This window comes from Nomascus leucogenys, chromosome 4 (assembly GCF_006542625.1).
Source record: "Nomascus leucogenys isolate Asia chromosome 4, Asia_NLE_v1, whole genome shotgun sequence".
Taxonomy (NCBI): Eukaryota; Metazoa; Chordata; class Mammalia; order Primates; family Hylobatidae; genus Nomascus; species Nomascus leucogenys.
In genome coordinates, this window is record NC_044384.1 from 8,075,049 (window position 1) to 8,100,954 (window position 25,906).

At 34.3% G+C, this 25,906-nt stretch overlaps 1 long non-coding RNA gene across 1 annotated transcript; it reads right to left on the reverse strand.

Annotated features, from left to right (window-relative positions):
• Positions 1–1,081: 1,081 nt before the first annotated feature.
• On the reverse strand, positions 1,082–24,318 carry LOC105739660. Its single transcript, XR_001115613.1, has 2 exons — positions 24,112–24,318; positions 1,082–1,489 (listed from the first exon to the last, which is right to left on the reverse strand). It is a non-coding gene; the product is annotated as an uncharacterized LOC105739660 (long non-coding RNA).
• Between the last annotated feature and the right edge of the window lie 1,588 nt (positions 24,319–25,906).

Genomic DNA, 25,906 nt, shown 5'->3' on the forward strand with positions numbered 1-25,906 from the left:
ACTTATCTATTGTGTGCAAATTTTTAAAATATATGGGTGTATGCACATTTATGTTTATATAAGTTTCCCTCTAAGCTTGAAAATTATTCTAAGTTTTTATTTGTACTTCTGGAAAGTCTTACAAACAACCCTGGTCTGCTGTCATATCTCTAGAGTCTGATTTGGGGTAGAAAATGCCCTGATTTTAAAGCATGCTATTTTATTTTTTAATTTTTATTTATATATTTATTTTGAGACAGAGTTTTGCTCTGTCACCCAGGCTGGAGTGCAGTGGTGCGACCTCGACTCACTGCAACCTCTACCGCCTGGATTCAAGCGATTCTCCTGCCAGACTGCAGAGTAGCTAAGATTACAGACCTGTGCTGCCACGCCCAGCTAATTTTTGTATTTTTAGTAGAGACAGGGTTTCACTGTACTAGCCAAGCTGATCTCGAACTCCTGACCTCAGGTGATCCACCAGCCTCGACCTCCAAAAGTGCAGGGGTTACAGGCATGAGCCACTGCGCCCGGCCAAAAGCCTGTTATTGAAACCTCCATGACTTTCTTATTTGGCTCCATTCTTTGTCTTATTCACATATTTTATATCATTCTTTCCATATCATATACGTAAATGTATATTAACTATTTGCATTTCTTAAAATATGCCTGATGTTTTATAGTCTCTGTGACTTAGCTCAAGCTACTCAATCAGTAATGTCTGTCTTGCCATTTACTTTTCACCCAAGCTCTATGAATTTGAACAGTATCCTCTTATATAAAAACTACTTCTAGTTAGATGTATTTCTTATTTACTCTTTCTAACACGCTCTACTAGATATCAATTTATATGTACAGTTGTCTGTATCCATTCAGATTTTAAGCACTCAAAATGTAGATTCTGAGTTGTTTGATTCCATGGAATAAATGTCTCAATAATTGAGTTATCTTTGCAACATTTTTGAAGACTTGGAACTAAAAATTCAATGAATAGAAACTGATTTTGCAAGTAATTATGATAGAGCACCTGCAGGAAATGGGTAATATATACATTTACTTCATAAAAGGTAGACGTCAACATTCAGCAATCTAATAGGAATATTTATGGATCAGAAGTTTCTTTATTTTAAACAATTCAATTAATTGTCACTAATAAACCTAATATCTAATTTTATGTGTATTCCATGTAAGCTAACACAAACGATATTATCCTTTTAATTTCTAGAAGAAGCATGTAAGAACGTAAGATTTAAACATGTCTGCTACGTTCTGTAATTTCATACTTGGGATAAGACAGCCAGATGTCAGTGTTATTGCTGTATATGTTACAATTTTAGTCTTGCTTTCTACTACTTTTCAGCTGAGTTGTTACTCTACTACTATTGCTTGGAGTGGATTTTGCAGAAGTGGGAGTGAGAAGGTATTTTTCTTCTTTTCGTCTTCCCTTCTTCCCTGCATTCCTCCCTCCTCCAACTTTCTCTCCTTCCCTTCTTTTTTCCTTGCATTTTCATTTCTGGGGAATAAATCACATACATGGCACTTCTTACATGAGTGAGCTATGCCTATGCCCTTAAAAATTAATTATCAGCCAGAAATTAAACTATATTTTACTTATCATTTTCAAAAATCATGCATTGGAAATTTAATTTTACATGGTCTTACATCATCTCTTTCAACCCTATATTTAATTTACAAATAATAATAAAACTTTTATTGAAGAGTTTATAGGGTTATTTATCTTAAAAGACCCTAGAACAATTGTTATCATTTCGACTACATAATTTGATTAATTAAATAGTATGCATGTGTTTGCTACACATTGATTTTAATTTTAGATGATTTACAGAAATCCAAGGTAACTTCTTGTTATTTTCATTCAAGTGGAAAAATTATTAATAAAATATGATATATATTTTATTTGTAATATATTGCAAAGTCTTCACTAAGTCACACACTATAAAACTTTATTGACATAAACATATTTTTCAGATCATTTTGCCAGCTATTTCCATATCGTGTACAAGTTAAAGAGAACTTTATTCATGGACTTTGTCTTACATAGAATAATGTGTTTGGGAAGAAGGCTTTCCTAAACATCCTGGAGTTGGGGTGATGATTACGATTGTTTATATCTGCTTCCTGAGTGGACTGTGTTGGGGATAAAATAAGCTAACCAAAAATATGTTATTATTAGATGTTTATGGCATCAAGTCTGTTTTGTGGTTTAGGTATTTTAATGATAAATTACTGTAAAATGGATTTGATGATATGAACACCTAATAAAAAACAAATAGCTCTTAAATGATTTTTGCCAGGTTGAGGAATAAGTAACCTATGACTCCCAAGTAAAAGTAAGAGAAAAAAAAGTTTTTCTTGTATTTTCTCTTCATCATATTGGAAAAAAATTCACAGTCAAGAAACAAAACAACAAAACAAAAAAACAAACAACAAGCCCCATGATCCAAGACTCTTATTCTTTCAGAACTGTGTTCTCATAACGACTAAGGAGTGCTACTCCACAACGCTCCATCACAATTTGAGCAGCAGCAGCCATTTAAGAGCGTGCCTCTCTACACTGATACACAGATGGAAAGAGGAAAGCCATCGTATTCCTCTTTGTATACCTTTTCACAGTCACCAGTGCTGTCCCCTTGTGGGTTTGTGATACCCTTCATCCTCTTTCTTCGTAGCAAGTGTAAATAGGCTTACATTTCGTGCCCCAGTCAAATCAATCAAGAAAACAAACCAAAGTCACTCACTGAAAATAGAATGGGACATTAGTGTTGGGTCAGATTTTCTCTATGTTTAGGACAGCCATAAGAGAAATGTTCCTGGCAGAATCAAAACATATGAGATCAATGGATGCTTTCTTTAAAAAAAGAGAGGCAGTACACACCTTCACGTCTTCATGCAGAGTTACCGGCTGTCATTGAAAACTAATTGTCATTAAATTCTCCCTTTGAAACATTAAAATGGAGTACAAGCATGTTGAAGATTATCGGGAAATTAAAAGCATGACATGTTTGAAACCTGTGATTAATATCACATTTATTGCCAAACTCAGTTAACAGGGCTCTTTGGAAGAAGTTTTATATTATATCAGGTTATTGGTGAATAGCAAATTGAAATTTTCATTATGTTGAGATTATATTTAGAGTTAGGGAAAATAATTCGCTATTCATTATTTAACCTCTCTGATGGTAAGTCAAGAACAGTAATTCTGAAAAGGTACAAATTTTATGAACTTACATAGATAAGTCTGAAGTATTTTTTACCAAATTTAGTGTAGAAGAGCTTACTTTTATCCCAAGTCTGTCATGTAAAATGGGCAATATATTTTAGGAGATAAACTCTGTACTGAATGATTACAAATTGACGTAAAAAATATAGGATACAAAACTGAATTCAAAATTTATTTCTGAACTTGTCTAAGCACTAAAGACTTTTTTGTTTCTGTGACTCCGAAATAAAAATATGCAATGTGAGCATAATATTAATAAAAACTTTGCAATATTATTGTGAAAATCAAACAAGGTAACACAAACACAAAAACTTTCATCAGTGAGCACAACATAAACCTCACCAATACCTTCAGTCTGTTTTAGTGACTACAAATGTATAGAATTGGTATTACTAGGACTTATTTAAGGATTACATGCACTTATAGACTTTAGACTATAATTTTGATTTGCAGATCAGTTGTGGCTTTGTTAGTTGGTGTTTCTAATTTTTTATATTTCTTCAAGATACTGAAATGCATTCTAGTCAAAACAGCTTTAAATGAACTAAAAACAAAGACATTTGAGGAAAGGGTTTCTCCTTTCTAATGTAATTCATTTTGCCACACGAGTAAGATAATATAGTTCAATATTCTGGCAAAGAAGGAGAGCTAGTTTCAACTGACTATGTAAGCAGAAAGGAAACATAGACACCACCAATACTAGAGGATAGCTGTCCAGAGAAAAAACAAATGTCCAAAGTACACATAGAATGTATATGGAAATGAGACGATCTAATTTTAAGTAACACATGTGTCCAAATAAATAACCAAAAAATTTTAGAAAATATTTTTATTTAATGATTTTTTTTTAAATTCAGTCTATCAAAATTCATGGAATGCAGGTAATGCAGTGCTCTTAGAGAAATTTAAGACTTGCAAGACTTATCTTCAAATGAAAGAGATCCTTAAAGTCAATTATCTGAGACTTTATCTTAGGATTATAGAGAACAGCCAACTGAATCTAGTTAGATGAAGCCAAGAAATAATAAAGATAACAAAAAGCATTAAACAGAAAAATACACCACTCCATGGGTGATGGGTTTAAACATACTCCAAACCTCAGCATCATGCAGTATACCTTTGTAACAAACCTGCAATTCTACCCCCAGAATCTAAAATAAAAGTTGAAAAAATTACAGAAATTAATAACACCCAACAACGGTTCTCTGAGAATATTAAAACTGAAAAAGATATATGTAAAATGTTGAAGGGAAAAAGAAAAAAATACCATTATCAGTAATAAAATAACTTTTTAACATTGATTTGTAAGCACTCATAAAATGATGACAAAATATGACTAACTTCATATCGTTGAATTTGACAATTTTAGTGAGGTGGACAAATTCTTTGAAAGATATAACTTAACAAATTGGACTGAAGAACATATTGCAAACATAAACAGCTTTCTTTTATTAGAGTAATTACGTTTATAAATAAAACCTTCCTCTTCAATTCCCAATAAAACCTCCAGCACCAGATGGTTTTATTGATGAATCTTATTTAACATGTAATAAAGATATAATAACAATCTTACAGAAATGTTAGGGAAAATAAGAGCAAATTCTTTTCAACTTACTTTATAAACTAAGATATTAATACCAAAACTGCAAAAAAAAGAAACACTAAGAAATGACAAAAGCCACTAAGAAATGACAGACAATAGGCCTCTTGAACATAGATATAAATGTCTTTCAAAAACAGAGCCTACATAAAACTAAAAAAGAAATTCAGGACTTAAATTCAACACTTGACCAGGTGGACCTAATAAACATATGCGGAATACTCCACCCACCAACCACAGAATATACATTCTTCCCATCTGGACACAGAACATACCATAAGATAGACCACAAGCTCAGCCATAAAGCAAATCTTGATAAATTTTTAAAAAATCAAAATCATACCACTCATAGACTCAGACCACAGTGTTATAAAAATAGAATTCAATATTAAAAATATCTCTGAGGACCACCTGATTACATGAAAATTAAGCAACTTTCTCATGAATGACTTTGCAAAGGAAGCAAAGAAATTAAGGTAGAAACCAAAACATTCCTTGAAATGAATGAACACAGAGACACAACATACCAAAATATCTGAGATGTAGCAAAATCAGTGTTAATAGGAAAGCTTATTGTGCTAAACACCTACTTAAAACAGTTAGAAAGATCTCGAACTAACAATCTAACATTACACCTGGTTGAACTAGAGAAACAGGAACAAACTAACCCTAAAGTTAACAGAGGAAAAGATACAACTAAAATCAGAGCTGTACTCAATAAAATCATGACCCAAAAATCCATACAAAGAAACAGTGAAACCACAAGCTTGTTAATTGAAAGGATAAACAAACAGATTGATAGAGTACTAGCTAGATCAGTGGTCCTCTACGTTTTTGGCACAAAGGATCGGTTTTGTGAAAGACAGTTTTTCCAAGGATTGGAGAGAAAGTGGGTGGGGTTTGGGATGAAACTGTTCCACATCAGATCATCAGGCATTGGTTAGATTCTCATAAGGATTGCGCAACCTAGATGTCTCACTTGCGCAGTTCACAGTAGGGTTCGCGATCCTATGAGAATCTAATGCTGCTGCTGATCTGACAGGAGGAAGAGCTCAGGTGGTTGATGCTCACTTGCCCCCCCACTCACCCCCAGCTGTGCTGCCTGATTCTTAACTGGTTGGGGACCTCTGAGCTAGATTATCAAAGAAAACAAGAGAGAGGATCAAAATACGGACATTCAGAAACGACAAAGGTGAAATTGTAACTGATAACGCAGAAATACAAAATATCCTCAGAGACTATAATGAATACCACTATGCACATAAACTAAAAATTAAGAAAATATGGATAGATTCCTGGAAATACAGTCTCCCCAGATTGAATCAGGAAAAAATTGAAACCCTGAACAGATCAATATCAAGTTCTAAAATGGAATCAGTTAAAAAAAAAAAAAAAAACTACCAACCATATAAAGCACTGTACCAGATGGATTTACAGCCAAATTCTACCAAATGGGCAAAGAAGAGCTGGTACCAGTTCTATTGAAACTATTTCAAAAAACTGAGCAAGAGGGTCTCCTCCTTAACTAATTCCGTAAAGCCAGCATCACCCTTATACCAAAATCTGGCCAACACACAATGAAAAAGAAAACTAAAGGCTGATATCCCTAATGAACATAGATGAAAAATTATCAACAAAATACTAGCAAACTGAATCCAGCAGCAAGTCAAAAAGTTAATTCACCACAATTAAGTTGGCTTTATTTCTGTGATGCAGGGTTGGTTCAACCTACAAAAGTTAATAAATGCCACTTGCCACATAAACAGACTTAAAAACAAAAATTAAATCATCATCTCAATAGACACAGGAAAAGTCTTCAATAAAATCCAGCATTCCTTCATGAAAAAAACCCTCAAGAAACTGGGCATCAATGGAACATACTCCAAAATAATGAAAGCCATCTATGGCAAATACACAACCAACAGCAAACTGTGTGTGCAAAAGCTGGTAGCATTACCATCGACAACTGGAAAAAGACAAGGATACCTACTCTCGCCACTCTGTTTCAACATAATACTGGAGGTCTTAGAGCAATCTGGAAAGAGAAAGAAATAAAAATCATCTGAACAGGAAAAGAAGATGTCAAATTATTTCTATTAACATATGATACGCTTCTATATGTAAAAAAGCCTAAGGACTCTGCCAGAAGGCTTCTGGGACCAATAAACGACGCTAGTTAAGTTTCAAGAAACAATATAAAAGTACAAAAATCAGTAGCATTTCTATACATCAGTAATCTTCATGCTGAGAACCAAATCAAGAATAGAATCTCATTTACAATAGTGACAAAAATAAAATAAAATAAATTACCTAGGAACATAGCTAACCAAGCAGGTAAAACATCTTCACAAGAAGAACTACAAAACACTGATGAAAGAAATTATAGGTGACACAAACAAATAGAAACATATTCCATGCTTATTTATTGGAAGAAATAATATTGTTAAAATGGCCATACTGCCATTGCATCTACAGATTCAATGCTATTCAAACTATCAATATCATTTTTCACATTTTAGAATAGAAAAAAACTATTCTAAAATTCATATAGAGCCAAAAAAGACCCCAATAGCCAAAGCAATCCTAAGCAAAAACCACAAAGATGGAGGCATTACATTACCCACCTTCTACTATATGGCTACGGTAACCAAAAGAGCATGGTACTGTTACAAGAACAAATACATAGAACAGTGGAAGAGAATAGAGAATTCAGAAATAAAGCCACATACCTACACCCATCTGATCCTTGACAGTCAACAAAAAAAAGCAATAGAGAAATGATTCCCTATTGAATAAATGATGCTGGGATAGCTGGCTAGCCATATGCAGAATAATAAAATTCAGTGCCTACTTTTCACCATATATAAAAATTAACACAAGGTGGATTAAAGATTTAAACTTAAAACATCAAACAGAATCCTAGAAGAAAACATAAGATACACTCTTCTGGACATTGGCTTTGGAAATAGTTTATGACTAAGTCCTCAAAATCATTTGCAACAAAAATAAAAGTTTGCAAGTGGGACCTAATTAAACTTCTGCACAGCACAAGAAACTGTCAACAGAGTAAACAGGCAACCTAAAATGGGAGAATATATTCACAAGCTATGCATCTGACAAGTGTCTCATATCCAGAATCTACAAAGAACTTAATCCAATAAGCAAAAAAGCAAACAACCCCATTAAAAGGTCTGCAAAAGACATCAATAAACACTTCATAAATGAAGGCAAACAAGTGGCCAACAAACATAAGAGAAAATGGCCAACATCACTAATAATCAGAAAGATGCAAATCAAGACCACAAAGAGATATCTTTGCATACCAGTCAGAATAACTATTATTAAAAAGTAAAAAAAAAAATAACAGATGCTGATGAGGCTGTGAAGAAAAGGAAACCCTTCAACACTGTTAGTGGGAATATAAATTAGTTCAGCTTCTGTTGGAGCTGAATTTCCTATTCTCCAAATTAGGAAAGCAATTTGGAGATTTCTCAAAGAACTATCATTTGACCCAGCAATCCCATTCCTGTATATATATCCAAAAGAAGATAAATTATTCTACCAAAACAACACATGCACTCATCTGTTCATCACAACACTGTTCACAATAGCAAAGACACACAATCAACTGATGTGGCTATCAATGGTGGATTAGATAAAGAAAATGTGGTACATATACCCCATGGAATACAATGTAGCCATAAAAAATTGCCAGAATAACTGAGAATATTATGTAATTTCACAATAAATGCACAGAAAGTATTTAGCAAATTTTGACAGCTATAAATGATTGTTGACTATCAGAAACTATAGTTAACATCATTAATTGTTAAAGACTGAATGCTTTCCTGTTCTCCCCAGTTGGACTGGCGACAGAAAAGGTTTCCTGCACTCACGTTTTTCTTCAATATTGCATTAAAATCCGTAGCCCGTGCTGTACAGCAGAAAAAATGAAATAATTGGCATAAAAACTTAAACGGAAGGGAAAACTGTCTCTATGTGCACATGACATGTACGTAGAAAATCCCGAACGATCACCAACTAATGCATAGAATTTTTAACTAAATTTAAGCATTAGGAGATACACCTAATGCTAAATGATGAGTTAATGGGTGCAGCACACCAACATGGCACATGGATACATATGTAACAAACCTGCACATTGTGCACATGTACCCTAAAACTTAAAGTACAATAATAAAAAAGAAGGAAAAAAAGACATACATTTATTATATACTAGCTGCAAACATAGAAAATTCAAATAAAAGTACAATTAATAACATTAAACCATATAATATTTTCATGTAAATTAAATACAGATTTGTAAAATACACTGAAAAGCACACAACATAAATTTATAAATGTAAGACCTTAAAGAATCACAGGACATATTTTGTTGTTAGATTTGAAGACTAAACATTTTTAGGTGCCTATTGTTCCCCAGTTTTTTTAAATTAGTCCCAATCAATCAAAATGCAAAAGGATTTTTTTGTAGAAAATGATAAGCTAATTCTAAAATATGTATGGAATTGCAAAGATCCTAGATTAGCCAAAATAATTTTGAAAAGGATGATAAAATTCGAAGAACATATACTACCTGCTTTTAAGTCTTTACATACAGTTTCACTGATTTCCACAATATGGTATTGGAGTAAGCAAAGAGAAACACAGATGTGGTCGTAGATTCTTGACAATGGTACTAAAGTAATTCAATAGAAGAAAATATAGTCATTTTTTGGCAAATGATATTAGAACAACTGGATGGCCATATAGAGCAAAATAAATTTGTACTACTGTCTTACACTACACAGAAACACTACACTTATAAAGAGTTGTACATTTAGAGAATAGCCTGAGTAAATAATTACACTGAGTGAAAGTACACAGCAATACAAAGGAACAAGCACAGCAATATGTGTTAATTATGAAAATATATGCTGAGTGACAGAACCCATAAAAAACTACAATATAGCGTAAAAACAATTTTTCTATTGTTTTTAATTTGTAAATTAGCTTTTCTTCTGATTTTAATTTTGCTAGTTGTTATTAATCAAATTAAATCACAAAAATTTAATTAAATATTTGTCACTCAAGAAAAATAAAACCCTATCAAAAAAGTTAATATTAGCACTCATATAAATTTATTTCTGCCACAACCTAGAGATTATATTTTACTACAATATGAGATTTAATATTTAATGTAATATTTTATCTATGTTTTTTGACAAATATTTTATCTGTTTTGGTTGACACCACCAATTTTTCAAGTTAGTGTATTCCAGGTACCCATGTAGCAATCAGGAGACTATTAGATCTACATAGTTTTTCTAGCCAAAGATTGATAACATAAGAAACATTAGGAATGGAAGTTATATTAGTTTATCTACTCAGTGCTGTTCCTAATAAAGGAATGTTCCTTTTAGGGTGTTGTTAAGTGTTCAGTTTACTCATTAAATGATTCACAGTTCAAAAATCTACAGCTGTTCCCTGAAGAGCTCAGTCTGCTGCCTAAAAAATTCCACAGTAATAAAAATTACCTCCAGTACTTAATCTATTTTTTACAATTGAATTAATTAATTAAATTAATAAATTAATTAATTAGTTATCTTTAATTTTCTACTTGCATACCTTTTTGGCATTGCTTTCATTTTTATTGGGTTTATTGTAGCACCTTCCTTTTAATGATTAAGTAATTTGCTATCACTCCTCAGTCATTTATATTACTTTTAGAAAATTTTCCCAATTTACACTGCCAAAGTGAGTCATGTTATATACATTTGTTTAATATTCCTTCAGTTATTCAAAATATTTTAAATATCCTGCCTCTACAAAGTAATTCAAAAATGTTTTGAGAAAAATTTAATTATATCCTTTTAATTTCACATCATTATTTCAATAAATTTTGGAAGTTCATTCTTTACTTCTAACATGAGTCCTAGCTGGCTTATTCCCTGCTGATTTAATCAATGAGAAGAGTCAAGTGCTGGTTTTATTTGAAGGCAATGCACACTGATTGATGATATATGTCACAGGCAGGAATTCTTTTCTGCCTGTATCTACCAAGTGTGCTTGTAGAAGTAGGATATTAAGGAAGGCATAGTGTCAGGCTTCCAAAAGAATGGACATGAAAGTGACTACATCAATAGGAAATTGTATATAAAATTTGGGAGTTCAGAGGAAAGGTCTAGACTTTTAGGAAACTGAAATATGTATGTTTTAATATATATACACACATACATATATATGTAATTTGTACATATATTTTATTTCATATTTTGTCCCTTCTTAGTAGTTTAAGGGTGTGGCCATAGGGATCATATTTTTCAAAAAAATCCAATAATAAATATCTTCTTCAAAGAAGATACGTAACTCAAGTTGAAATCTACTAAAAAAAAAAAGAAATTTATTTGTAGAGAGAACACTATGTATTAGTCTGTTCTCACACTGCTAATAAAGACATACCTTAGGCTAAGCAAATTATAAAGAAAAGAGGGTTAATTAACTCACAGTTCATGTCTGGGGAGGCCTCAGGAAATGTACACTCATGGCAGAAGGGAAAGCAAACACGTCCTTCTTCACAACATGGCAGGAGCGAGAAGTATGAAAACCAAGCAAAGGGGGAAGCCCATTATAAAACCATCACAAGAATCACATGAGGGAAATTGCCCCCATGATTCAATTACCTCCCACTGGGTCCCACCCACAACATATGGGAATTATGGGAACTATAATTCAAAATGTGATTTGTGTGGGGACACAGCCAAACCATATCATTCCACCCCTGGTCCTTCTAAAATATCATGTCCTCACATTTCAAAACACAATCATGCCTTTCCAACAGTCCTTTAAAGTCTCAACTCATTTCAGCATTAACTCAAAAGTCCAAGTCCAAGTTTTCATCTGAGACAAGGCAAGTCCCTTCTGCCTATGAGCCTGCAAAATCAAAAGCAAGTTAGTTACTTCCTAGAATGGGGGAACAGGCACTGGGCAAATACACCCACTGCAAATGAGAGAAATTGGCCAAAACAAAGAGGCTACAGGCCTCATGCAACTCTGAAATACAATAGGGTATTCATTAAACGTTAAAGTTCCAAAATGGTCTCCTTGGACTCCATGTCTCACATCCAGGTCACACTGATGCAAGAGGTGGGGCTCCACAGCCTTGGGCAGCTCCTCCTTGTGACTTTGCAGGGTATAGCCCCCTTTCTGGCTGCTTTCATGAAATGGCATTGAGTGCCTGAGGCTTTTCCAGGCACATGGTGCAAGCTGTCAGTGGAGCTACCATTCTGGGGTCTGAAGGATGGTGACTCTGTTCTTACAGCTCCACTATAAAGTGCTCTTGTGAAGACTCAAACCCCACATTTCCCTTCCTCACTACCCTAGCAGAGGTTTTCCATGAGTGCTCCACCCCTGCAGCAAACATCTGCCTGGACATCCAGGTATTTCCATACATCCTCTGCAACCTAGGCAGAGGTTCCTAAACCTCAATTCTTGTCTTCTTTGCACCCACAGGGCCAACACCATATGGGAGCTGCCAAGGCTTGGGGCTTACACCCTGTGAAGCAATGGCCCAAGCCTGGATATTGCCCCTTTTACCACGACTGAGGCTGGAGTAGCTGGGACACAGAGCACCATGTCCTGAGGCTGCACAGAGTCGGGGGGCCCTGGGCCCAGGTCATGAAAACATATTTCCTTCTAGGCCTCCACGCCTGTGATGGGAGGGGGTTGCTGTGAAGGTCTCTGACATGCCCTAGAGACATATTTCTTATTGTCTTGGTGCCTAACATTTGGCTCCTCCTTACTTACGCAAATTTTTGCTGTGGACTTGAATTTCTCCTCAGAAAATGGGTTTTTTCTCTTCTATCGCATCATCAGTCTGCAAATTTTCCAAACTTTTGTGCTCTGCTTCCTCTTGAATGCTTTGCCACTTAGAAATTTATTCCACCAGATACCCAGATCAACTCTGTCAAGTTCAAAGTTCCAGGGATCTCTAGGGCAGGGACAAAATACTGCCAGTCTCTTTGCATAGTGAGAGTAACCTATACTCCAGTTCCCAACAAGTTCCTCATCTCCATCTGAGACCACCTCAGCCTGGGCTTTATTATCCATATCACTATCAGCATTTTGGTCAAAGCCATTTGACAAGTCTCCAGGAAGTTCCAAACCTCCCTACATCTTCCTGTTTTCTGAGCCCTCCAAGTCTAGGAAGTTCCAAACTTTCCCACATTTTCCTATCTTATTCTGAGCCCCCCAAACTGTTCCAACCTCTCAAGTTACCCAGTTCTAATGTCGCTTCCACATTTTCGAGAATCTTTATATCAGCACCCCACTCTCTGTGGTACCAATATACAGTATTAGTCCATTCTCAAACTACTAATAAAGACATGTCTGAGACTGGCTAATTTATAAATGAAAGAGGTTTAGTTTACTCATAGTTCTGCATGGATGGGGAAGCCTCAGGAACATTACACTCATGGCAGAAGTGAAAGCAAACATGCCCTTCTTTGCATGGTGGCAGGAGAGAGAAGAATGAGAACCAATTGAAGGGGGAAGCCCTTCATAAAATCATCAGATCTCATGAGAACTCACTCACTATCATGGGAATAGCATGGGGGAAACCATCCCCAAGATTCAATTACCCCCCACCGGGCTCCTCCTACAGCACGTGGGAATTATGGGAACTATAATTTAAAATGTAATTTGGAGGTCAGGCATGGTGGCTCAAGCCTGTAATCCCAGCACTTTGGGAGACCAAGGTGGGTGGATCATGAAGTCACACGTTTGAGACCAGCTTGGTCAACATGGTGAAACCCTGTCTATACTAAGAATACAAAAATTAGCTGGGCCTGGTGGCACGTGCCTGTAATCTCAGCTACTTGGGAGGCTGAGGTAGAATTGCTTGAACCCAGGAGGCAGAGGTTGTAGTGAGCCAAGATCATAACACTGCAATCCAGCCTGGGTGACAGAGTAAGACCCCATCTTGAAAAAAAAAATGAAATAAAATGTAATTTGGGTGGGGACCAGCCAAACCATATCATTGCACCCCTAGGCCCACCAAAATCTCATGTCCTCACATTTTAAAACACAATCATACCTTTTCAACAGTCCTTTAAAGTCTCAACTCATTTCAGCATTAACTCAAAAGTCCAAGTCCAAGGTCGGACAAACAAAGTCCCTTCCGCCTATGAGCCCACAAAATTAAAAGCACGTTAGTTACTTCGTAGACACAATGGGGGAACAGGCATCGGGCAAATACTCCCAATGGGAGAAATTTGCCAAAACAAGAGACTACAGGCCCCATGCAAGTCTAAAATCCAAAAGCGCAGTTGTTAAACCTTAAAGTTCCAAAATGATCTCCTTTGACTCCATGTCATACATCCAGGTCACACTGATGCAAGAGGTGGGCTCCCGTGGCCTTGGGCACTGGGAAATTTATAAACAAAAGAGATTTAATTGACTAATAGTTCAGCATCCCTGGGGAGGCCTCAGGAAATTTATAATCATGGCGAAAGAGGATGTGAACATGTCCTTCTTCACATGGCAGCAGTAGAGAGAAGAATGAGAACTGAGAAAATGGGGATGCCCCTTATAAAGCCATCAGATCTCATGAGAACTTACTCACTATCTCGAGAATAGCATGGGGGAACCACCCCCATGATTAATTATCTTCCACCAGTCCCTCCAATGACACATGGGGATTATGGGAAGTACAATTCAAGATGAGTTGGGTGAGGACACAGCCAAGCCATATCACACTAATATTCACTAACAACTGTGTTTGTTATCTTCTTTCTGGGAAAATGTCAATCCCATGTATTTCACGATGATTACTAAGTGGAGCTAGAGATCTGATTTCTGGATGCAAGGAGAAAGGCATGTGCAGTCTTCCAAGACTGGTCTCTAAACTGCTCATTGCGCAGTCCTCTTTTCTCACCCCATTTCCCCTCTCTGATGCAGAAGAGCTAGTGGGAAAATCTGGGGACTTGATTGACAAAGAAACCACAGGATGGAAAGAATCCTATTTGTCATCCTTCATTGGACATCAATATAAGATAAACAGCAATCTTTGCTGTGTCCAGCTGTGAAGATTTCGGAGCGGAGGTGGTTGTTTCTTACAGCCTCTGGTGGTACACACTCGGAATAAATAACATTTTATATGAAGAAGCAAGTGATAACAAGTATTGGTGAGAATGAGGAGGAAAGGGAACCCCTACACTGTTACAGAAATGTACCTTGTAATAGCCATTGTGGAAAACAGTATAAAAATTCCTCCAAAAATTAAAAAACAAAACTCCACTGATCCAGCAATTCTATTACTGGGCATATATTGAAAAGATATTAAATCAATATTTTTAAGAGAAAACGTCACTTTCATATTCATTGCAGCATTATTCAAAATTTCTGGGATATGAAAACAACCTGAATATCTCTAGGCAGATAAATGGATAAAGAAAATGTGGTGGATATATATATATATATATACACCCACATATATATACACACACATATACACACACAAACACTGAATACTATTCAGACTCAAAAAAGAAAACAATTCTGCCATTTACAAAATCATGGATGAAACTGAAGGACATTATGCTAAGTTAAACAAGCCAGAAATAGAAAGAAAAATACTGCATGATGCCATTTATATGTGGTATCTAAAACAAACAAAAAGGTTTAATACATCGAGACAGAGAATGAAACAATGGTTAACAGGGGCAGGGAGGGAAGGGAATTAGGAACGTGGAGATGTAAGTCACAAGGTAAAAGTTGCAGTGATGTGGGTTGGATAAGTCTGAAGATTTAATCTATAAATAAAGACTACAGTTTAAAATATTGTACACCTGAGATTTGCTAAGAGAAGATTTTAGGTGGTCTTACCACACACATTCACTTTCACACCCCACATACACACACACAGTTTATGTGAGCTGATGGATTTTTCTATTGCATGATTTAAAATTTCACTATGTATATGTGTATCAAAACTTCATGTTGTACACATTAAATATATGTGATTCAAAAATAATAAAGGCATGCCTGCATAATGTTCATGGTGGTGCAAACTGGTGCTAACAATATGGCAATATTGCTGAAAACCTTGCAAAAGTGTCCTTGCTCTTTGATCAGTTACATATTTTTAGAAATTTTTGGTAAAGGATAAAATCAGATATGTATCTAAGGTTTTAGCTCAAAGTCATTCACCTCAGATTGTTATAAATATTCTTACAGCACAAAAAGTATAATAATGTCCAATAAAAAACTGGCCGAGTAAAAAAAATAAATAAAGCATTTAAGATTACATCTTACTCTGAAATATTTTTTGAAAACATATACAAATACTCCATAAATAATCACTGTAACAGTTTTGTTTATATTAATTTGCTTTGGTTAAACATATTAGTGCAGTTACTGGTTTTTCAGCAATGAATAATGAAATCCTTAGAAAAACTGTATTTGAAGTAAAAAATAGAAAGAGCAAGGTAGACAAAAACCAATATAGTAGATTTTCCAGGAACAAATTTATACAAATATACAAAATAATAAATGTAGGACTATGGCTTTATATTTTGTATAATATAATATAACATTAATTATAACTATTAACAGTCATTCTCTTTGTGATCTATTTTTTAGTACTTTCTTTGCAATATGCAATTTTGCTTAAGAACAACTTTAGGGATTCTTGTGTTATTTCACATTGGAAGAGTGCTTTGACAGTCCGAGTATGTGGGCCTCTCTCCTGTCATTTTCGGTAGTAAAGTGAAATGATTTTCAGTTTCCAGTGAATTCACTATTCTCTTAATTGCCCCCTGAGGAGCAAAGTGTCAGCAAGAATTTCTACCAAATCTTGCATAATGATTAAAAATGGAGAAACCAAGGCAGCTACAGAAAAGGTCACTGTATAATCTCCTCTTATTGAAACAAATAGATTTAATGGAAGTACTCCATCTTTTCAGTAGATAATGGTGACTTTTCTCAGTCTTGAAGCAAAGATCCCTTCCGATTTTATTACACTGAATTAAATGTTATGTTTATGAGTTTCTCCTTTTCAACAGTAATGAGGTGAGAGTCTTTAACTTTCATTTTTTCCATCATGAAAATTAACTTTTAAATAAGGCTTAATTGTACTTTTCTTTATCAAAGACTGGAGAAATATTCATTTACAAAGAAAAAGATATTTTTATTCTCTTTTAGATTCAGAGCTTAGGAATAAAGCCTGCTCAGCCTCTGAAAATAGCTGCTCACATTCCACTGTTTTGAGTGTGATTGAATACACACTCTTTTCCTTTAATATTTAGAAAATGTTTTCTATTGCAGAAAATGTAATTAACATTAAATTGTAGACAGCTTATTATAGGAAAATATACCAAGTATACCTTACTCAAAACTCATATTTACAGATGAGAATTAGATTGAGTAATTGTAGCGTCTCCTAAATAATAATGATGATCATGATAATGACATTATCAACAGCCAATTTACTTTCTGGATCCTAACAATCTTCTGACTAATCTGATAAACACTTTTTGCATGTATTCAACTAATTTAATCCCCATATGTCTTTTGCATATCAGTTTGTTACTCCCATGTTAGAGGGAGGAAACTGATTTTTATCAAGGTTAAGTAATTTTTCTAGCTCCCACAGTAGGCTAGCTAAAGTCTAAAATCATGGTTCAGGTATTTGAGGAAATTCAATAAAATTTAGAGGCTGAAAAATATAGAACTAATGTAAACTTTTTCATAACAAAAGCTACGCATCTTGAAAAAATATTTGCCTATGAACATATATATTTGTGCTTTGGGCACTGTAAACTTTAAGCTACTGTTTAAAAAAATTTCTGAGCGGCAAATAATGTCTACAGAAAATAGTGTGTGCAATAATGGTGTCATTTTATAGTATTTTACAAACTAGCAGTCCTTTCATTTGAGGTTTAGTATGCTTAAATCTAAAAATTAAAATGGAATTCTGTAAAATAATTCTATATAAAGTAGCTTACTTTAATTCACTAAGATTTTACTGATTGTTTTGTTTTATAAGGAATATAAACTCATATATGAAGTTCTGGCTAATAATTCCTCACGAGATTTGCTTAAAGAAATTGTTCAAAAGACTGTGCTTAAAGTTTGGTTTACTTAGATATGGTGAAAATAATTTAAAATCAAAACACTTCATTTGTAATAACAGTTATAAGAGTCCCAATGTTAAGAGAAGCAATCTATTTAAAACTTGTATATATTTTTCATGTGTTAAACAAGCTTAGACCATCATAGTATAAAATTAATTCATATATTTTAACTGGGTTAGAAACTTACCTCTTTAATAAAATTGAGTTTTATTCTCTTGCCTTAAGACAATACATGATCTTTCAGATAATTGTGAGCTGTTAAAAATATATAAGCCTCAAGTATATATCTTCAGTACATAATATATATTATGTATTATAAATATTATATATATATAATTTTGTAATGTTTATTTTAAATATTTTAAGGTTAGCATATGTTCATGTAACTAGTTTCTAAACCTATATCAATAGTAATTTTCTAGTTTTTGAATGTCGCATAAATTATTTAGCCAGTTTCTCCTTGTTTGGATATTTAGAGAGCATCATTTGATACTATTGGGAAAAAGTCTAGACATTTTTCTACACTAAGCAAAATAAATTTAGGAAAAGCTTGATGGTAAAGCAAATGTGTTGTTGAGATACTATCTTATATCTAAGATTAGTTGAATAACTAAAATTGTATCATCCCTTTTTACATCCATATGTTTAAAAGGGTCAGGAGGAAACTTCCTAATGTATGAAATTGTACTTGTAAATGTTCTCTCTCTTTGGCTGCTTTCATTTCCCTGATTAACACTCTCTTACAGGTGGAGCAGACTATTACTTACAAAAAAGCCCGAGGCTTGAAATCCACTATTCTTTGAATGTCAGATTGAGTTTATTCCTCAAACATACGGTTTCTTATTTCAATGAAAATATATACTTAACGTTAGTCACATAAAATTCTTACGATGATTTTTAATTATCTCTTTATTTTGACAGGCCAGAATAACAACTTCAGACTGATTTGTACCAGTTGGTCTACAGAATCTTATCGCTAAATAAACCTTCCCTACTTCCTAAATTTTAACTTTGTTCATTTCCTTAATATTTATATAAAGCCATGCTTCCATTCTGCTACATTGTGTAAATAAACATAAAATATTTTTTGGTCGGGCGCGGTGGCTCATGCCTATAATCCCAGCACTTTGGGAGGCAGAGGCGGGCGAATCACAAGGTCAGGAGTTCGAGACCAGCCTGGCCAACATGATGAAATCCCATCTCTACTAAAAATACAAAAAATGAGCTGGGTGTGGTGGCGGGTGCCTGTAATCCCAGCTACTAGGGAGGCTGAGGCAGGAGAATCGCTTGAACCCGGGAGACTGAGGTTGCAGTGAGCTGAGATTGTGCCACTGCACTCTAGCCGAGGCAACAGTGCAAGACTCCATCTCAAAAAAAAAAAAAATATATATATATATATATTCCCAATAAAATGTCTCACATAGTCAATAAATATGTGTATCAAAAATATATATTTTAAAAACTATCATAAAATTTCTAATTTATTTATATTTTAAAATCAATGGATAAAAAATTCTCTACGAGATTTCCTTATTTAGTCAATATAGTACATGTTTGCCTTTATGTGTTGTCTAGCGTATACAGTACTCATATTTCACAAAGGTATCAAGTTTCATCTGAGGGAAGTTATTTCTTTCTGGTTCTGTGTTGTATTTGGTGACTATTTATCCCACTTGCTATCCTTCCTCTATGGAATCACAAAAGTGCCGGATCCTTCCCTTCCTCAGTTTCCAGGAAAATAAATGATAGATGGGAGGCAGGGGGCGGGGGGGTCATAGTAATGCCCAGCACATGCTGTCTCCCACGTCTGAATTTGGATTAAGTGGCTAAGGATAAGGTAACTCATCCCTTAGTCTTAGCAGTGGCTTTGATGGCAACATTCAATGCAGCTGTCAGATAATTGCTATTTGCAACATGAATCAAGAATTTGAAAGAGATCATACATTCTTAGCCCTTGGTTGTAATTTATGACCTCTAGTTTATAGAAATAGTGCAGATAGTTATACTGTTAATTCATCATAGTAATATAATATTACTTAAGACTTACCTTAAGCTATTTTCCCTGACAACTATTTTGCATGCACTATCTCACTACCTATATTGCCCAATGTTTGAAATAGTATTTAACTCTAAGGGCACACACACTTGGATTCATAGCTCTAAATCTAGAGTTCCAGCTCTCAGCCACTCACTGTCCTATTTATTGTCAACCTATTTAGTATCTTATCTATTACTTTCAACTCATGCAACATCTCTTGAGGACTTCATTTCTATGAGACAGGGCACTATACACTGGATTTACACAGTTGAATTTGATATTATCCCTGCCTTAGTTGCAGTTTATTAAGAAGAGACCAACATTTAAGCAATGAAGTGAAATTGAATATGATACTCACCATGATAGATGCCAGGGATAGGGAGAGGATTAATTAAAGATAATGGTCAGTTCATGGATCAGGGTCAGAATAGGATTTACAGCAAAGAGACCTGCTAACACTTTAAAGATAATGAGGTATTTTGTGGCAGCCAGAATACAGGAGAGATTTTAAGAAGAGGTAATACTTTGACTAGATTTTTATAGCAATGAAGCAAACTGCCATGCCTTAGAAATGGAATTTAGATTGTCCTGAATAGAGAGACGGGAAACATCTATGTGGGAAGCAGCATGTGAAAGTTTAAAACGTGGGCAAAGGCCAGATCATGGACGGTATCAAATGTCATGATAACAGTTTACATTATTTTGCTACATTTAATAATAATATGCAGACGTTTTTGAAAATGGAAAATAAAAAGGCTCAATTAGAAATTTTGGAAGATGTATTTGTATTTTAATTATATACTGAAAAGATTAAGAAATTATGATTAATCTTTACAATGGTAGCCAATACTATATATAGTGCATTATGACTTACAAATTCTAAGAGATTGAGTGTAGATCCATTCCAAGGAACTAAGAGCTTTTAAATTATGTATAATATTGCTTTTTATTCAAACCGTTGTGTCTTTCTGAGATGTAGAATTAGCTCTGGGTAAAATCATTTGTAGAGATTTGTCTTGACAATGTTTTCATCTTCTGGGTTCTCTGAAGTGCCCTCTCCCTCATCATACCTTATTTTCTCAAGATTCCTTTTGTAGTTCAATGATGCTTATCAGCATTATAAACACACAATTCTCCTGGGACATGGGTTACTCCCAAGTGACAGCAATCACAATTTAAAAAAAAAATTTAGGTTAACAGTAGAGGCTATATTTATTGGGGTTTTCTTTGTTTTTGTTTGTTTGTTTGTTTGTTTGTTTTGAGACAGAGTCTCAATCTGTCGCCCAGGCTGGAATGCAGTGGCACAATCTCAGCTCACTGCAACCTCCACCTCCCAGAGTCAAGCAATTCTCCTGCCTCAGCCTCTAGAGTAGCTGGGATTACAGGCGCTTGCCACCATGCTCGGCTAATTTTTTGTGTATTTAGTAGAGACGGGGTTTCACCATCTTGGCCAGTCTGGTCTTGAACTGCTGACCTCAAACCATCTGCCCTCCTCAGTCTCCCAAATTGCTGAGATTACAGGCAGGAGCCACCATGCCTGACCAAAGCTATGTTAATATAGTATCACCATCTGAGTTTTATTATTCCGATAGCCAAAAAAGTGGCCTTAATTGTTGAAATTTCAGCTGCAGCACGTGATTTGGTAAGTTGCAACCTTATTAATAAGAATTTTTCAGCAGCAATTAAGAGTGTAGACATATCCAGAATATTGTGTTGATTCGTTTACGGCTCCACAGTTTTCTGAGATTTATTATGCATCATACTTCACTGTCCTTAAATATTTCTTCCAGTTTCTCAGTATTAGTCATGGTATTTTCTTGATGTAAAATGTGTCAGAAAAACAGGGATTGAAATAATAAATAAAATTTAAAAAGTCAGAAAAACAGGGACTGAAAGAATAAATAAAATAAAACAGTACTTCGGAAACAGGCAAGCGGCATAACACTTCCCATTACTGGTCCTCTTATTCTTCAGGATCTATTTATTAGCTCCCTCCCTCCGCATTTAGAGTAGGATGAGAACTAATTATTTAAAAAATAGAAAATAAAATGAAAAACATGAGGTCCGAGATAAAAAAGGCAACTGCAGTGTGAATTCATCTTTCTTCCTTGAAGTTTACTTAAATTGGCGCTAAAATGAGTGCTTTTTACTGCAAATAACCTCCTCATTCTTTATCCCTTATAGATATGTACTGTACCTTTTAGAAGCATTGTGAAAATAATATTTATGTTGGGAAAGTAATCTGCCTTAACATTACAGAACCAAAGCATTTCTGATGAACATCAAGGGTATATCTTTCTATAGGAATTTTGTTACAATATGTATCGTTAGAAAATCATTAGGACATTGTCTAATAAGTTCAAGGTAAAACCATGTATTATATTTACCAGTTTACATAGATCTCCTTAGATGTATGATTCATAACTTGATTACAATAGGAGTAAAACATATCACTAAAGAACTAGATAACTTTTGTACAGCATAACCATATTTTGATATTATTAGATCTTTTAAAGATTTGTTCCCTCTCGTTTTTTATATTCATTTATGCTGCTCAGATCGAACCAAGTAGGATATTTGCTGCTCAGTTACTAAGGAAGAATAAATGTTAACAACTTGCTAAGTGTAGAGTTCCATTAAGTGACCCTAGGAGCCCTTAGAATTGAAGAGGCTCCAAATAAAGAGTATAGCATCCCGCTTTGATGAGCAACCTAGAATTTTTGAAATGAGACTTTTTCTTGTCAATCGTTGCAGGTTTTATTTAATTTACAGTGTTGAAATATTTGTACTTCGAAGTGTTGTCTACAGTCCTATATCATGTACATTTACTAAAAATCAGTCCTTCAAAATGTTATACAGTCTTAAGCCATAAACTAACTGCTCTGTTCCAGACTTGCTACCAAAAAACAAATAAATAAAATAAAATAAGACCAAATTATCCTCCTTTACATTTGAGGTTTTAACTTCAGAAATATTTCATTCTGATTACTTAGTGGAGAAAAAAAATCCAATTTATAACTCTACTAGGACAAAATGTGATTTTACTTTTCACACGTTTGCATGTTAGTGAGATCTCACCAACAATGCTGATAATGCTAGACAGTGCATATCCCAAAAGCTGGGATAGCTTAGTGCATCAGAATTTCACATTTTCCTGATGTAGTTTTTCCCAGAAAGTGATCATTATTGCCTCGTGTTCTGCTAAGGGACCATGAAGTCCTTCAAGAACATGGCTAGGTCTAATTGACAGTTCTATCATTGACACTAAATGATAAATTGTATGATAAATGGTATATAAAGGTGTGTTGAATAATACAGTATTTTTTATTTTGTATTCCAGAAATACATGAAAGCCTCAAAAGTAATTTTTCTAATGAATGCTTAATCAGTATGATTATTTGTATGTTACTAATTTACCTTTTAAAATATTTTATTTATCCATTAAAATATATTTTTAAACAATTGCTTATATAATTTACACATTATTAATTTGATAGATAGAAACATACTCCTTAAGTCAGCTTTTATTCATACTCATTTATTATCCAAAATATAATAAATATTTATAAGTAAATTTCTCTGATAGGAAATATTGATAAATATTTTTAAGAATTCTTTTATTCTGTAGATCATTTAATTATATTTAACATGGAAAATACCTTCTCAGCAGGGTTCAATGTCATGATTCATTGAGAGTTTGGCCCACCCAGGAATGGGGGCAAAGCAAAAAATGACAGTCTTTTTAACAATATTTCAAGAAGACAACTGTTGAAATAATACTAAAATCAGTTTCTTTGAATTCATCCCAGTGGGTTGGTGACAGGTAGAATGCTGCTCTAATGAATTAGGGGAGAGTGATGGTTGCTTGAACTATATTGATGCAGTGGAGACACAGAGAAGAAGAGAAATTGGAGAGCTACTGAGGAGAAAAATCAATAGGACTCGACCAATTGATTATGCAGGTTAAGCGAGATAAGAGTCGATGATGACTTTTAGATTTTTTATAAATTTTCATCTATAATTATCCATAAAATTGTCTGACAAAACAAATGATATACTCAGTAGAAGCTGAAATATACCTCTTGTGCTTCAATAAAATTCTGTTCACTATAATGCAACTTACAATAATGTGAAATGCTGGAAACAGGAGTACTACTGGTTTATGGAGGAGTCAGTCTTCTGAAAGAGTTCAAATAGTTCCCTGAAGAACAAATAAGGTGTGAGTGATGTTGGGGCTATTGTGGTACAAGTGAGTCAGGTAATAAAGGCAGGGCCATTTGCCATCATGGACTATCCACTCAGATTCATATCTAGTGCTCACAGGAATGTCTTCAACTCTGAATGTACAGGATACTGTTTCAGTGTCAAAATTCTGATTCAGTGTTTTAGTCTCAAAATTCTGTCTCTGAACACTTCTGCAGTCTTAAAGAATATTGACAGCCTCCAAACCATTGGTTTTTAAAATATTATATCTCTTTATATTTCCTATATTTGAAATTAAAACTAAACATGCGTGCACACACACACACACACATTATTATGTATGTCAGTCAGAGCATGACATCTTCTCTCACCATGTAGCCTCAAAGAAACTCCACTGTGCCTGTGTGAGAGAAAGAGAGTAGAAAAATTCACATAGCCAGTAGGTTATCATGAAAGTAATACAATCCTTTAAAAGATGGCATGGATCGTCAGGCATCCCCACACAACACTTTGAGAACCACTGCTGTAGTATTAAATAAATGAATGGTATTTATTGACCATCTATTGTATATGACAGAATATGCTAGAACCTACTCATATATTGTTATCATTAGATTTTCAATAGCTTAGAGAATATTATTTTCATATAACGTATGGGCAATTGATGCCTAATGAGATAAACGTTGTCTAATGTAATGTTAGATAGGAAAAGAATTTCAAAGCCAGATCAATCTGCATCCAGAATCCATCTTTCCCCTATACATTATAATTTTACCAAGTAACAGTTAGTCAAATGGTGTTTATTTAGAAATAATTATGAAAATTGCATTGGGAAAAAACGCTGCCAGCACGTGATCTCTAAGGTCTGCTCCATATGTTTTTCTGCTTCTTATACAAGTGTCCAGTACTTTTTGGGATCCAAAAATCAAGTAATTAACTAGGCATCTGGAACTGACATACTTAGTTTTGTCTAATTAATGGAGGTTTATATATGAGAGTTTCTTCATAAATTTATTTCAAATTTAACTTACTTTGGTGATAAAAACTCAGTTTTATAGAATCACATTACAACCCCCAAGCTGAAAATCCAAGAATCTGTGTTTGTATATGTGTGTATATTTTTAAAACTTAATTGAGAAAAATAGAGTTTAAAATTTATTCTGAAATACTGGTAATAATGCTAACATAAGACATGCCATGAGCAGAAAAAAATGATTTCTTGAAACAAAATTTCATAAAGTTGAGTCTTAAGTCGATTGGCCTAATTTTAGTGCTAAAATTTTAATTCCTGGATTTCAGTTTATAAAGACAGCCAAAAATTATTCTTCTTCTATCATAAACTGTTAAAACAATGTAAGATTTACTGGCGATGCGAACACACATTCCTTCTGTAAACATACATTTACTGAGTGTACTAGGGTTCTCTTAGAGGGACAAAACTAATAGGGTATATATATTATATATTTATATATATATATATTTATCTGTGTATATATATATATATATATTTATATCCATGGAGTTTATTAAGTATTAACTTATAGGTCCCACAATAGGCTGTCTGCATGCAGAGGAGCAAGAAGAGCAAGTCCCAGTCCCAAAACTGAACAACTTGGAGTCCAATGTTTGACAGCAGGAAGCATCCAGCACACGAGAAAGATGTAGGCTGGGAGGCTAGGCCAATCTCACCTTTTCACGTTTTTCTGCCTGCTTTA